At 40.6% G+C, this 16503-nt stretch overlaps 1 protein-coding gene across 14 annotated transcripts in view; it reads left to right on the top strand.

The window, feature by feature from the left end:
• The window catches only part of RPL34 (ribosomal protein L34), a 180587-nt gene that overhangs the window by 46465 nt on the left and 117619 nt on the right, over positions 1–16503 (top strand). For 8 of the 14 annotated variants that reach the window (XM_068941920.1, XM_068941918.1, XM_068941926.1 and 5 more), the window contains one exon: positions 9446–9553. The exons of the other annotated variants lie outside the window; for them this stretch is intronic. The gene's annotated coding sequence lies outside the window, so the exon portion shown is untranslated. The remainder of the gene's footprint in view (positions 1–9445; positions 9554–16503) is intronic. 14 annotated transcript variants of the gene reach the window in all.

Raw genomic sequence — 16503 nt, 5'->3', positions numbered from 1 at the left:
ATCTAATAACCAGTCTAGCTATCCCCACATGTAAACCCTTAATCTTACATTACCTCAAGGAAATTTGCAGTCACCATTTATGTAAGGTGATCACTCTGAAACAAATGCTGGCAAAAGTATGTGATAAATCCTGGTTCTGAGAGAAGCTGATTACTGTCTGCCCCTGACTGCCTTGTATCTATTTCATGACACTTAAAACAGCTGACCGTAGCTTGATGTTTCAGACCTGAAAATTTGTGTGCAGAAGTTTCACCAGGCCAAGTAGCTAATTTGAGCAGCCACCTGGCTTCATCGTTCCATGTGAAGTCTGAGAAACAAGGGAGATAGAGGCAAGGAGGTGTAGGGACTCCATAGGGAAGGGCTGTTATGGGACCACCCTATTCCCTGCACTGGACAGCTTTAAAAACTAAGACAAAACCTTTTCTGAACAGGAGTGATTGGTTAAACTAATGTTACTTTGTGTAAATCAGGTAAGTGATTCTGGACATGAAGTGACCAGCACCATAAGAACAAGACAGGAGTTGAAGGAAGAGATAGGCAGGTCCCAAGGGGATGAAGAAGCATCATGTTCAGCCTTCCCGTGCCTCTTGGGTTTTGCTTCACCAATAGCTATGCTGTCTCTTCACTGCAGACGGACATCATCTGTTCAGTGTATTCTTGCTCATATTCATAGACACTTCTGTGAAATATTCATCAGGGGTGTGACAAAACCTGAAGACAACACTCAAGTTCTGCACAAGGAAATCACAAACAGACAAAATAAAAAATAACTAAAAGAAATCTTGACCTGGTTCTGTAGTGTTTCATTTAGGGAGGTCAAACTTCTTTGCCTATATGTGGTATGTCTGTGTTCAAAGCAAGGCAGGCTTTTAAATCAGACTAGTTCACCAATAATGCAGGCACCTCTCTGTTACCTTCCTGAGAACTCAAGACTCATGGTATCACACTCTGTAATGGAGAATGACTGAAATATTTTTAAGCAAAGGCGGACCTTTACAGAATCCCATAACTCCAGAAAAGGTAATAAGAAACATTAAATACAAGACCTGAGGTAAAATAAGTGTTACGTATTAAATAAGTGTTACGTATTAAATAAGTATTATGTATTAAATCCTGCCTTATCTCTGACCACAGGGTGGGTAAGTTTCATCTCCCTGTGATGCGGAGGCTGAGATGACAAGTGATATTTATTCTCCCAGGATGCCAGCGTGGGGACTAGCCCCAGTATTCCTCACACTGACCCCACTGCATTGGCCACTGAACTAATGGGCTCTGCTGTGTTTAACTTAACGATGCTTACTGTTAACTGCTGTGAATTTCTTTGGGGTTTTATCTTGGTTCTTGCGGTGCTTCTTGTGGCTTAAGCTATCAAGATTCAGAGTGCATGTGAGTGGCATTTTGTAACTGAAAGGTGTTTTCCATTTCCATTTCCATTTTGTTCATAGCCTTTGAATTAAGTCACCATGGAAAAATGCCAAATAATACACCCTTTTTTGGCAAATAAATGTTAAAAACTAGATGCCTCAAGCATATTACATGCTTTGCAGGAAATTCCCAGACTCTTACAACAAAGAGACAGCCAGGCACCGCATCAACTCTTCACAGCAGATCAAAATCACAGTTATTGCTGGAGCTGTGGAGCTAAATATCAGAGCTCACCTCCGTCCACGCACACCCTGCTTCTAGATGGCTGGTTCCAGAGATATGCTCTCTGGCCACTCTTTCTTTGTCTTTAAGGGATGTTGTTATACAAATCAGGTATCTATGGGAACTTCAAAATATCAAGAAGAAAAATAACATATGCATCTATATTGTCAGTTATCTCATACTGGGAGAACCCAAGCATGTGACACTGTGTACTGTTATTGCACATTTCATTTAGTAATAAGAACACTTTTTATATTGGAATACTAGAATAGAATGTGTTTGGGGTGAACAAGTAACTTCCATCTCACAGCAAGGAATTTAGGAGCTGATTTCTTTGTAGGAGTTGGCATCCTATTATAAAATGACCAGCTATTTGATTCATATCTATACAGTATGTGCTGATAAACCTAACTGTGTTTTAATGAAAAATGTTTTGTGTGTAATTAGACTGCATAAAGCAGAACTGTGCTAGGCAAAGTGCTGAGCTCAGAAGACATATTACTAATAGAGTCACTTGTGTCCTAACAGAGGGACATAAATTACCTGATCCATATTCTCATTTTGTTGAATCAGCCTTCGGTGCTTATATCCAACATGCCTGTAAAAAGTCATGGGAGACTGGGCTTCTTGCTGAAACGGTGCAGTGTACAGCAAGGATAGGACAGTTTGCACGTGTACAACCCCCCAGGGCAAAATGAGGGGGATTTGGCCTTGCACGTCTCCATTCTCTTCCCTTCATTTCCTGCATATTACGGTTTGAAGGGTGGGATTCTGCCCTGGGAAGACAAAGGCCTTTGTGGTATACCAGAACTGACCTCTTTTCCGTAGGCTTCAAACCAAACTAAACTCCACATCTGAACAACTCTGATTTTGGTGGAAAAAATGCAGAGCCAAATCTGGACTTTGCAATTCAGATCCCTAGGACAGTTTGGAAGCAATGGCTGCTAGCTGCTAGTACATGTACCGTGACTCATCTTTGGGCGTGTGTTGCTGACTCTTTTACTATGGCTGAAGAGCAAAAAAGACTAGGGGCAAGAGACTCCGAACTTTATCCTTGCGTTTCATTCACTGACAGCAAAACCCTGACTGGAAACTCACTGAAGCTGATACAATGGAATCAGTGGGCTTTGGTTCATGCTGTAACTGCAGGTAACCATTGTATACTAGCCTGGACCAATGAGACACATCCCTGAATGCCTTCTTTGTTTCAATTATTTTGTGGATAATGCTGATCAAAGGGAAGAGTTATTCCACACAGTCCAGCATGAGTCAGTCTGAAAACTAGCTTCTGTAGTTTCTTTTATGGCTGACATGCCCTCCGGAGTTCCTAGAGCAAGCTTTTTTTGCCTTATTGTTAAAAGAGATGCCTGGATGCCCCAGAATGATTTTTTTTCAGTCAAGCACTTCACCCAAGATGGAATGACCTCCTTTTTCTTTTCCTGTTTACCTGTACCTTATTTCATGTGATTGGGCCCTGGGATATCACAGGGTAGAGTGGGGTTTAAGTAATTTCCTTCCTCCTTCTTAAGATCTCAATGCTTTTACTGTACGTTTGAATTACACATTTCTTGCTTCAGGCTACTTTCCAATGCCACAGCGTTTTGAAGACACTGGTAAAATTTGGACTTTTAGCACTTCCATAATGTAATGTATAATTTCAGCAGATAAATGTGGACATCCTATAGAGCCCAATGATGTAAAGGAAGGACACAGGGAAAAAGGTGCCAAGTTCAGTCCGTAAACATTACCAGTTTTGATGGCAGAGTCCATTTTGTTAACCCTCTGTGAGAGTCCTACATCATCGAGACTCAAAAGCTCCTCAGTCTGATAGCACAGAATTATCTTTGACTTCAACAGAGCCAGGATTTAAAGTTTTAGTTTCAAAAAGAATCTGGGAACTGAATTACTGATATATACCCCCATGATGAGGAATATGTATTTAAAGCTTTAAGACTTAGTTGCACAAAGTAGCAAAAACGCTCAGAAAGGCTCAGAAAATCTTCCCTTTTCCCTCACCTTTTATTCTCACTTCTTTGATTGACTGTGTAGTCCTGGGTTTCAGCCATCCATCTAGGAATGACTAAAAGTTTGAGATGTCTTCTGGGACTTCAAATCTGGAAAGCGTTTTGTGGCTCCACGGTCAGATACTGCTGTTACTTAATATTTGTGTGGAGCCACAGGTGATTTACATGGCCTCTGGTCCAAAGACGTTGCAATCTAAATTGAACTCTGCAAGACAAGATGCTGAGGGAGATAACAACAAGCAAGGAAATGGAGGAGGAATCCACTGGACAGGTTTATGGACTGTTTGGGAAGTACCATTATGCAGTATGTCAACATTTTTTTGTATGTTTTAAAAAGCAGGGAAGTGATTAGCCTGCTATTATGTGCAGCAGGGTCATGGATTATGGAGCTTTAGGAAATAGCTAGTCTTAAGGAAGGGGTTGCATGAAGCCTGTGGAAGCACATCCCTAATAATAAGACTGCCTGTTGCAGAAATAAAGATCTTATTTGACTAGAAAGCCTAGGATTTTTTTTCTGCTACACTGAAAAGGCATAGCACACTGCTGGGGAGGATTTGAATGAAAAATGAATACATGAAACACCCAACGCATTTGGGTTTTGTCTTCCAGTTGCTTTTGAACTCAACCATAAGCTAAATAAAATAAGAACCTGGCCTCTTCCCACTGCATAATCATCAGCTAATACTTACAATAAGTCTTTCTGTATGTTAAAAAAAAGACTGTTTTTATTGTTTACTATTACTTATTTTGTGTCCTTTTCTACTTCAAAATTCTGAAAATCTGCTGACTTCCAAAAGGCTTAATTTTTTTCCTAAACTCTTTGCTTGGTGCTAGCTTCTTTTTACCATAGTCCCTACACCAGCTCAGGCTTTCTGTAGTAATTACAGGCTTTTGTTCTCCTGTGCCTTTGGATTGGTGTCCCTGAAAACTCCAAGCCCACCAAGTATTATATCTTGAGAAAACAGCCAGTTTTTTATTCCTAACTCAGTAAGAACACCAAGAATTATCCACACTTTGCTAACACTCTTAGTTACAAGGCAAGATCAGTCTTTTAGGCACATGCAGGGAGTTCTGTTACAGTTTTGGTTTGTGACTATCTGGAACTCCTTTTATGTACATGTTTCTATTTTAACAGACACCTATCATGTTTTGTAATCCTGCCTACTTGCAAAGTGTCAGTCTTCAGCCAGGGAAATAACCTGGGTATTGTTTAATAAAAAAAGATCTTTTTGAATTTAAAAAAGATAATGCATATAGAAATAAATCAAAACAATTAAGAGATTAAGAGAACATTAAGAGAAGTCTCCCCAGCCCAGGCTCAACAGTGTCCTGGCCGAATAACATCAATATGTAGAGCCACAGAGATTTCCCAAATCACTGAGCATTTTTCTCTCTAACAAATGACTGTGTTAACTCTTTCTCTTCTATGACTCATACTTGTTCTGACGTCGTATATATTTCTTACTCCAGAGTGCTTACACTCAGCATGACTTACGATATTCCCAGCAGTCTGACCTCCTAACAAACGTATAATGGACCACAAGTTAAATGGGAAGTCAAGATAGTTTATCTGCCTAATTCTTCCAGCTAACCAAAGCTTTGATTTTAACATGAAATTCTGGTGGAGGAAGGAATATCTTATCCAATAGTCATTTTAAGATCAGAATGTAAGGATATTACTACTTTTCTTTAATAGCAAAAGCAGAGTTTATTGCAGACTTGCAGTAGAAGTTTTCTCTTACCTCAGAATAAGTATCAGTGTAAGATTCTCTTTAGTAATTTCCTGGTTAGGCAAAGTCGGCTTTCCATTATTTACTGGAAGATATCTCTATTGTTACTCACTGTTACATCAAATTCTCTCTTGGACTTCCTGGCTGAGGATGCCAGTGTTGGCTAACCTGGCACATTTGTTTTACTGTAGTATAAAGTATACAAAAAAAAAAAAAAAGCCTTTAGCCACCCTGGTTGTGGTGGACTCTACCAGAGATCCATCAGAGCTACCCTGGCTCCATACTGGGCCATGCTTCTGGAGGACACAGCCCAGGATAGGCAAAAGACGAGGAGGGTGGAGGGAGACAAAGGCAGCCTTTGAGCAGCTTTGCACCCTCTCTTCTCCTGCTGCTGCTGCTGGAAATGTAATGGTTGTTTCTCAGTGAAATGGCTCAGAATAGTCTTGAACAGCATGTGCTGTGGGACTTCCATTCTCCCCTTCTTACTTCTGGTTTGCTTTTGTGCTGGGGCTTCATGGGAGCTTGCACAAGACAGCCTGTGGTTGTACTGTGCAGTGCTCACACCAGGGAATTGGCAGTAATAACAATTGGGATTGTTTGCCTTACTTATGGGCTAGACTTTTAGTAATTTATAACTAAATTGGTAAATCTCAGAGAAAAGGGCCAAATCTTGTTCTCAGCTATAGGTTTTTGTAGAAACTATGCAGATCAAGCTAGGGGCATAGACCTAGTTTGCCATCCAGCCATCTCTCCTTATACTGGTCAGTGTGTGGATGACAAAATTAGTTTGTTTCACTCTTAAAACAAACCATCCAATTTTAGAATTTGCAATAAAATGCTCAGGGCCATCAGAATGTACTGGGATGAGTAGAGTGCCAGGGTGCCACTGTCTTTGAGGCAGATGAGCCCTGCCATGGGCTGCAGGCCAGATCACAGGCTCGCCACAACTCCCTCCCTGCCTCTTCACCTGAGTTTTCTTTCAAAAGAAAGTAGGAGGTATCAGGACTGTGTGCACCCCAGGCTCATCAACATTCAAGGGAAATCGTGAATCTGGAGCTGGGAAGTGCTCTCAGGACCCCCAGTTTAGACAGATCCCCCTGAGAGCAGAGTTTGGCCTACTTTATTTACCATCCTTGGCAGAGCCTTCTAGATGTAGGAAGAAACCACTCACTGACCCTGGAGCATGAAATATGAGCAAGTTGGGGGGTTTTCCCTTCCTACTGCTTCTGCTTGGAGCCAAAGCAACATTGTCCTAACTCATAATTTATGGCTGCTCTTTATAGCAATAAAAAAAAAAACTGGAAAAAAGCTTTCTGGCACCATTTGCTACAGTTTTCTTTCTCTTAACGCAGTCAAATGATTCATAATTAGAAAGAGTAGTGTACTTTACTTGCTCTATTCTGGTTATAACAGAAACTCATTAAGCACCATGCATCCAAGTGCACTGTTTTATGTAAACAAGGCCTCTGAGAGAGATATAGATGTCTGATAAAGATGAAAAGAAAAACTGACTAATACCAGGCCACATTAATAATGGCCATGTCATGTTCTTAAAAAACAAAAGTCATCTGCTGTGCAATTATTGCACATTTCACAGCAGGGTGGGGGCAAGGTAAGGAGTAGAGATTCAGACAGAAGGGCTAGACATAAATTTTAGACCCGAATGATTTAAATGCGGCTCGTTTTGAAACTTTGTATGGTTTTAGTTCTGTGATGAAATGGGCTGACCCCTGTTTTTCCCTAAATGCTTAAGATTGGTATTTTGAAAATATTCTTTACTGAGACCTTCAGGATGTGGTTGTGTTTCACACTGAACATCTATACCTTCAGCATATGAGTTTGACAGAATCTGTCTTGTTACATCCAGCTGGGATTTAGATTTCTGATATGTTTAACTATGACATCTGCTGTTATAACATATTTAAACTAAATGGATAGTTCAAGTTTAGAACACCCTGGCCGTGTCTGTCCCCTGGTAGTGCTGTGTGGATGGTATGTACTCTTTGAAGGAGTTCAGCTTTTCTCTCAGAAAAAGTGGAGACTTTGATGACCACCTCAGACTTGCAACCCTGCCATGTTCTCTGTGGTGCTTGGAGGGAGTAGCCCTCCTGGGCTGAAATCAAATTTTGCTCTGCACTTAGCCTTAATTTTCCTGTGCTGTGTTTCTTGTTTCTGTAATTCAGAAACTGGAAGGCATACACCAGGAGGACTGCAAGTAGAGGTGATTTGGGGGCCTTTCAACCCAGTTTTATAGACCTCAGAGAATGAGGCTTTCTCTGTATGAGAAGTCCTTCAGTTCAATTAAATATTAAAAAAAGAAAGCCAAATCCCCAAGCTCCATAATCTGTAGGAGATCATTAAATTTACATAAGCTGAAGTAGCCAGGACTAAAGACCTTGAACACATGTCTATTATGTATACCAGTTATATATATATATTTTTTACATATATGTGTATGCGTATATATTTTATATATATATTATACACACACACACAGAGGCGTATATATATGTATACACATTTGTGTATATACAAGTAAAATGAGTACTGAGTAAAATGATGCAATTTTTTTCCATTAAAAGCAAGGTTTGGGGCTTGACCAGTCTGAGATAAGAGAAATAGTATGTGACTTCTACCATCTGACTTGTTCCATTAAAAAATAAGCAGAATTGAACTTACAATATGTCATTAACAGCAGTTTGCATTACCCGCATAAAGCAACATAGAGGTCAGACACTTCCACTGAAACTAGATAAACATGCCAGAAGTATGTTAGCTTGAATTTTAACTGAGATGGTTTTAAAAGCACAGTTTACATAAATATTTGAACTAAGGTACTTATATGAACTGAACCATCTTAACTTTTTCCATAGGTAATGGTATAGAGCCGATAAAGTATAGAGTGTAGGCATTTATCCCATGACTTTCACTGACAGCAGTTCTACTGTGTAACATAATAGATCCGATTACCACCAGCACAGAAGCAAATGGTTCAGACTCTTTGAATCTCTCTTTATAAACAAACTCTCCAAGAAGTTTTCTGAATAAACTGTTAGTTTCTTTTCTCTTCTTTTTTCTGTGGAGTTAGTGGCAGATGCTGACGCTACATCTAGGTGTTCATGATCAAGAGTTCCTAGGATCTGAATCTTTATATATATGATCACAACTGGTACGCTTCAAAATGAAGAGTGAATGAAAATGAATGAGGTGAAGCCTCTCTAGAACAATTGGGTTGCTGAAATAAAGGGGCTGTGAATATGACCATATCTGAATGTACAATAGATTTTGGGCAATCCCTTTCACTGCTGAGTGTCCATTCAGAGTCAAGTGACCTATTCTTCTAAGTCACTTGGTGAACTTGGTTGAGCTTTCTTTCTTCAAATTGTGGTGAAGTTCTTTTCTTTTTGACAATCTCTTTAGAAGTGACTACAGTGCTCTTGCCTATAAAATATTTCCCCCATAACTACTGATCACTGTCTCTGCAACCGTATGGTCAGAGACTAATGGTTATAGCAGTGAAAGAAGGTTTCTAGTAGGACTAAAAAATGTTTCTGCTGGATCTGTGGAGCAAGAAGGGTCTGAACTCCCAAAAGATTTGGTTCCAAGGAGCACTCTGCCTTTCCAAGGCTCCACTTTTTCCAGTTTGAGTCTGCGAATAGGTATTTAAAAGACCACTCTGTAGATCCAATTGGAAATGGGAATTGTAGCAGAAGGCTTACCTGTAGGACATTTATTTTTCACTGTTGAAGGTGCATGAGATTGAAGGTGCAATAGATTCTCAGTTGCTAGAAAAATGTTCTGATGAAAAAAAGTAGCTTTCCACTGCTGCCTCTCAAGGGCGCTCAAGAAGACTGTGAGCTATTGCTGGAGTGTTAACTTGAATGGTTTGAGCAGAGATAAGGTCTGTGGCATAAAATTTACTTAGTAGAAAAGCACTGTGCTGATGCTAAATGACTAGTGGGCAGTTCTGCTTTGCAAAAAATGGTCCGTCAGTTTTCTAAAACACACTTGCTCAGCTTATATATAAAAATATGTATTTTCTAGCTGCTGGCCCTGCAAAATCAGATGAAAAGTCAAATGATGTTCTTCCTCTCACTCTCAAGAAGTCTGACTCAAGTGAGATATGCAGCAGGTGAACACACTGAACCAAAGGTAAGCATGCCTTGGCGTTTCCTTTCCCAATAAGCTACATGCCAAACTCCTCAGTTGGCTGAGAGCTATCAGACTTGTATCTCAGAAAGCAAGGAAGGGGAAGCTGTAGGGGCAGTTCACTAGCAGGAGATGATTGTGGCCTCTTCCTGCAAAAGCAGGAATGGAGGGCATAAAACCACATACTAGAGAAACTTAGCAATACTGGCCTCTGCAGTCCCTGCTAACTCACTTCCTTCTACAGCCACAATTTTGGACTGGCAAAGGGTTACATGGTTGCTGAGTTTTCTTCTCGGCCGCATGATTCAACCTCAGCCTGAGTGCATTTGAACTGCTTGCAAGCTACATTTACCTCAAAAAGGCAGAGCTTGACAATCCTTGCACTAAGCTATGTCTGTGCTTGTGAGACTCATAATAGAGGAGCTTCCTCAAAGGAGGCAAATGAAGCCCATGGTCAGTGTGCCTGAAAATCCACCTGAGTTGCTGGTGTATTCACTTCTCAGTGCTCTCAAATGTAACTGACTTCAGAGATGTTTCTATCTCTTCCTCCATTTTCCTTCCATATTTTTTTCACTGTTTTTATTCTTCTTCTCTCTTACTGTATTTCCTTCTTTATGCTGATCAGTTATCAGTGATATACAGCTTTTAGCCCAAGCTTGATGAGTTGGATCTTGAGTAATGAGCTTGTTTGTTGAATATCTATGACCCAGACGTGTTGGTGGAAAATTTACTGATAAATTAGACACAATAAAATTATTAGGCAGAGATGATGGGTTGCTGTTATTTCAATATGATACAATTATGGAACATAGTAGTGAAATCATAAACTTCCCCTGCTGCAATCTTCCAGACATAGTGAAGTGAGTTGTTGAAAACGCCACTCCTGGCCAAATGGAAACTGAGAAGCCGAAAGGGTTGTTTTATTAATTGTTTGTAAAGGTGGAGCCAGCTCAGAGTGACCAAAGTGCCAGTGTTCACTAATGGGCCATTCAGGTGGGCCATGTGCCGTTCTTAAGTGTCTCCAGCAGGTTCACTTCAATCACAAATCAAAAGCAAGTAAAAGTACGAAACTCTGCATGAGTTCAGAGCCCATAAGCTCCAACCACTATAGAGTTAACAATGAATTGATTTTATGCTAAACTGTGTTACATCCAAAACCAGCAGCAGAATTCAAAACCGCTTCTACAAAGGGAAGCATTAATGCAGCTGCCTGAATAGGATTTTTCCTCTCTGCATGGCTGAAGTGTCGTGTACATTTCACAACACAGGGGCTCTACTTTCACCAAACAAATTGTCATTTTGTTTGCAAGTCTGAAGGCCAGAAAAATCAATTAAGGAAGAAAGGCAAACAGGTCACGCATTGGCAGCAGAATGGCCCTCCATACGTACTGGAAGGCACTTGCATAAATCACATAGCAGCAAAAATTCACCAGTGACAGCTTTTATAGTAGTCCTCTTCCTCTTATCCCAACTCCTATCTGCTCCCCATTCTTTTGAATATTTTACTATGAAACAACTGACTTTTCCATCCAGTACACTGGATGCATGTTTGACAGGTATGTTGCTGTTAATCATACAGGTTTTAAAATGAAAATGGCGAAGTGGGAGATAATTGGTCAATTGGTAGCCAGGAGGCTACACTTGTTTGAGATCCATGCAGATTACCCTTTTTTCTTCCAGCACAAAAATCCCGACAAATGATCTCCAGGAACCATTGGCACTAGTGTGAGTGTGTATGTGCATGTGTGTTTGTGTGTGTGAGCACACGCGCGCGTGTGTGTGTGTGTGTGTGTACACGCATGTGTGGTGTGCCTGATAGGGTTTTCTACCCCCTCTTGCAAAGCACAGGCCTTAATGAGTTCCAGGGGGACAGTGGCTTGTCAATCACAATATACTTTTCAAGTAATAGTCATCTCTGCCCCATCACAGAACCACAAGGCATGAAATAATTAGAAAGCCCAGAGTAACTGCTCTGTTTTACAAGAGCAAAATCCTTGCGTGGATCATTTACATAAACTTGTCACTTCCCATTACAGTTCTAATGCAAGCTGGGTAATAATCATGGGACCTGAGGAGGGGAGGTCAAGGTATGATACTCCTCCATGTTTGAGGCACGAGGTACGCATGTGCCCAGCTTTCCATCCCCCACTGAATTAATGTAAAGTATCTTTTATTTTCCATTAAATAAGAACTATTCATGCTGCTATGGCAGCAGACCATGTGCAGCCTCTTCTTCTTAAGAGAGAAAAAAGGCTTTTGCGTCAAGCCATTGTTAGGGGAGAATTCACTTTGAGGAGCATTTCAAAGCTGATCCGATTGGGGAAGGAATAATGTTAAATATTTGGTATGAAATATTTATAAGACGCACACATGAGCATCTGACAAAGTAGCCTGGAAAATGCGCATTTTCATCTTCGACAGTTTTAGCTCTTTCTGAAGGAGAAGGTGGGAAGAGGGTGTGTGCACAGTGAGAATTGGATATATATAAAAATGCATCTAAACACGCACACACATATACACATGCAGAAGCAGACACACTTGCGTACAAACGCTTGAATGGGTTGACGGGATTTAAGGCAATCTGCATCTGAATGCTGCTCTCTAAATATGGTAGCAATAAGGGCTTGCTGAAGTCTGTTTTAATAATTGTGAACAAGAAAGCCCTGCACTAATGCCTATCAGAAGGGGCATCCGTAGAGTCACAGAGGTGATTGCTGCTGCTGTCGCTGCTGTTTTCCAGCAACCATTTTGTTGGCGTTCTTCACAACTGTCACAGGGCATCATCTACATTTCTACCACAAGAAAACAAGCCTCTGCACTTTGCGTGGATTGACTTTCTACACATGCATGTGCACATGGGTGTTTTATTATGATTTTATTTTAAAAGAATAAGTGCAATTAAAGATAAGTGAAGAGCAGATTTGCTCTTACAGGCAACTTTTCATCTCTTTGGGATGAAACAAGCCAAGTTTGTTTTTTTCCAAGGGGCTGAGAGAGGTTTCAGAAAAATGGGCTATCACCTCATTCTCAGTCCTTATGACAAGAGATAAAGAGAGAATGTAATGGCTCACTCCTTACGGCAGTCACAGTGAAATGCATAGGATGGCATATATTAAATAACCAGAATAAGGGAAACCATGTGATTTACTTCCCTTGTAAGGGGATCTAATAGCTCTCTGTTAGAAACCTTATTTCCTTTTCCATTGTTTTTTGCTGTGTCTCCTCTTTGCTTGCCCCACTTCTACCTGCTGTAGGCTGTTGTTATTCTCTGGTGTGTAAATGCCTGTCTAGTTTAGACTGTAAACAAGTTGGAGCAAGACCTTTCTTTCTCTTTGTACTTTGTACACATACAGTGCCATACAAATACAGTGCCACATAATTAATAGTCTTGATGAACTAAAAGGCCATATATTTCTCTCCCTATAGGCATGAGTTGCGGATTCACTGTCACTTTAAAAATAGCTAGATCAAATGCTCCAGGCAGGCTCCATATATTGTACAACATGTTCTTATGTGAACAGGCTGCTCGACAGCAAGATAGCATCATTTGCCCTCATCTGCCAGCTTTTGTCTTTGAGTGGAAGTGTGGGGCCTGGTGAGAGGTAGGATATGAACTGTGTCCAGACTCCCTTCCTTATCTCTGAGATCACCAAGAGGGAGAGCATTGTTGATGGATTTAAATCAGCTTTTTCCCCCCTTGCGCACAACAAAAGTCTAAATCCCTTTTCAGGCCAGATTGCTCCATTTCGCTGCATGGGTTGGGCAGATTGGAAACATGTTTGTCACTCAGCTTTTCTCCCAACCTAATCAGTAGCCACTGGGGTGGTGGGATTTCAGCGCTCAGTGTATCGCCCTTTAATCTATGGAGTTGGCCTCTAAAAGCTGCTGACGCTGTTGCTGCTATGTGTGAGCTGCTTCTGTCTGTCATTTCTGAAGACAGATATAAAAAATAATGTTAACCACAAGCATAAGCAGAGGCTTTAGCAGGGATTTGAATCTAAAATGTGATACTTCACACAGGGCAGCTTGATTTGGTCCAGCAGAGCTGAACCCCTTATTCTGTTATAATAAAGTGTGTCCTATAATAGAGGAGATCGTGGTGGGATTTACTACCTCTGTGTTTTAGCTCTGCTGCTGAATAGGTCTAAATGGCAAATAAACATAGGCCGCGATGAGCGGTGGTTGGAGCAAAGTGGCTCAGCAGACCTAACGGCACGTTTCAAAAGTCTCTCCGGTAACACCACAAGCTCATCACTGTCTCTGCATTTGCCAAGGTTTAGTCCATAGCTTCATTTGTGCCTGCAATAGCAGCCCTAAAGGGACAAATCATTTCAGCAAGCAGGTGTAGAGAAGCAAGGTAGTTCTTGTGCGTTTGCAGAGGTAAGCAGCATGCCAAGAGAGAGAGTTATACAACCATGTGATAGGTGTGATGAAAGATGTTAAAAGCATTAAAAGAACGTAGGCTCTTCTGGGCAGAGTCTGCAGCTTTTTAAACACTGGCACATCTGTATCTGCATGCAGGCATAAACACACACACACACACACACACACACACACACACACACACGTACCCTTTGTACTAAGCACAGCGTCAACCAGCTATTGACTGAGATTTGCAAATAAATAAATACAATTTTTCCTTCTCAGGAAAGATGCATTTCATTGAGTAGTATGTAATAACATTTCTAACTATGTCCACCACGCATAAATATGCTGTGTATAACTTACTTTACATCCCCTTGAACAGAATCTGTACTGTTCCATAGTATTAAAAGGTGCTACTAATAAGAAGAATTACATCTACCAGCCCAGCCTATTTTAAGTCCTATATGGCACATGAGAGTTTAGGGGAGGGAGCGAATAGAGAATGCGGTATTTGGGAAGCAAGGGTGGTTCAAGAAGTTAGCCCAAATGTTCGAACTTAACTCTTTGCTGTGAGAAAGGGCTGGCTGGCTAGAATCAAACCCTCTTGCAGGGACCCATTGAATCGATTGACACAGTGAAAGGAAGGCTTGCGTGCTCTCCTGCCAGTCTGGCTTCCCAGGTTCCCACTAGCCTCTTCCGCGGGTGCCAGGGAGCCCAGAGCTGCCTGGACCTCTGACTTTCCCAAAAGGACATGAAACTTTTTCATTTTTCTCCCCTTTTCATCATTTAAAAAACAGATGAGTTCCATTCTCAGCAAGTTCATTTTTTTGGTGCTTGTAAACTATGCCCAACTATTTTATTCAAATGCTCAGTAACCCCTTTTAGATTTATCTATCCAAGGACAGCGAGAAAAACACCAGTCTTCTTTCAGTAACCCTCCTTTGTGTCTGGAAAGAGGTACAGATATTAAAACTCTCCAAATACTCTCTCCTTCTAGAAGAGCTGGAGGACTTTCAATAGAGCGTAAAAAGAGAAGTTTCCCTGTATGTTAGTCCTGGTACTGATTGTACCAACCTCATTCCTGCCTGGATTAATAACTGAGAATATTCTCAGCACCTTTTAGGATCCAAGTCCAAAACCCTTAATGAGATGAATTGGACTTTGTCAATACCTGTGACAAGAGCCTTGGGCCCTATTGTGAATAAAGAATGATTTTTTTGAACATACCATTCATTTGAGTGACTACCTAGAAGTAGGGGCTGAGTATTTCTGTGTCTTGCCAGATATGTCAGTAGCAGAGAATCACTGAGATGGATCCCACTTAGGGTCTCTCAATAGCAGGAGCAGATGAGAGGGCATGATAAAGATGTTAAAAATAGGAGACAGAATGTGAGGAGAGTAGCCCATATCCCTCAAAAAATTAAAAAACTTTCATTTTTTCAAATGTGACAAGTGGAATCTTGGCTCTAGTGTACTCCCTGGTACAAGTCCAGCTGGCTGGTGGGACAGGGGGTTCAATTAAGCGCTCTGGTGAACCACTTGCAAGTGATCCCATGTCAGGACTGCACAGTATTGAGAACATGGTTCCAGCAGTGGGAAGCAGGAAAAGCAGGTGATCTCCTAGGTGAACGGTCTCTTTCAAAGCAAATTATGTACACACACACACACACACATATATATTATATATAAAATACACACACACACACACACACACACACACACACATATATAGCCAGTTTAATTAAATGAAATTCCTTACAAGCTGAGACTTCACAAGATAAGTTTCATTTAAGAATTGCTTTTTTAAAAAATTCTCCTGTTCACACATAAGTCCCTAAGAAAGGAGGAATTGATATTCCAACACAGAAAAGTATTGGCTTGTCAAACAGATTGATCTACTTTACAAAAGGTTTCAGTTAAATCATCTCATTGATTAACAATGGCATTAACAATTGACAACTAAATGGGAAAATTTGGAGAAGAAATTTAAGAGTTAATTTAAGAAATTTAAGAAGAGTTTAACTGCAATGAAAAAAAAATAGATTTTTTCTCTCTAAGATGAATGTATTTTTCTCATTCAGGACCAAATACTCAGTGTCAGATGTAACATTTTGTTTTATGGCACTTCCAAGGGGAGGAAATGATGAAATAGCTGTGGTCCCTTTCATCCAAGAACCTAGTGATTAAGGCACTAATTTTGTATGTGGGAGGCCAGAGTTAAATTCCTTCCTCTTCCATGAGGACGTTTGTATCGATATCTCTCAGGTGTAAGGGCTTTATTTAGGTGAAGGAGAGAGAAGTTCCTAATTCCTCTTGTTGCTCTACTTTTATTATTGGGATAATACTTTAAATATTTTGGAGGCCAGAGAGAAAATCATTTTTTGGCTTACTGTTTTCACCTGTACTCCAGGCTGTGTTACATTGACTACTTAATTTAGGAGTGCAAACTTCTCCTGGAGTGGGGACTGCAGTCCTTTCCTGCTTCTCCCATGACTCGTCTAACCATTTAGTGATGAAGTCATTTTGTGTACTCTCTGAGCTCTAATGAATGATTTATTCTATGCAAAATAGAACAGAGTCGGCAGCAG

Source organism: Struthio camelus, chromosome 4, assembly GCF_040807025.1.
Source record: "Struthio camelus isolate bStrCam1 chromosome 4, bStrCam1.hap1, whole genome shotgun sequence".
Classification (NCBI taxonomy): Eukaryota; Metazoa; Chordata; class Aves; order Struthioniformes; family Struthionidae; genus Struthio; species Struthio camelus.
This window is presented reverse-complemented; position numbering and strand designations above follow the sequence as displayed.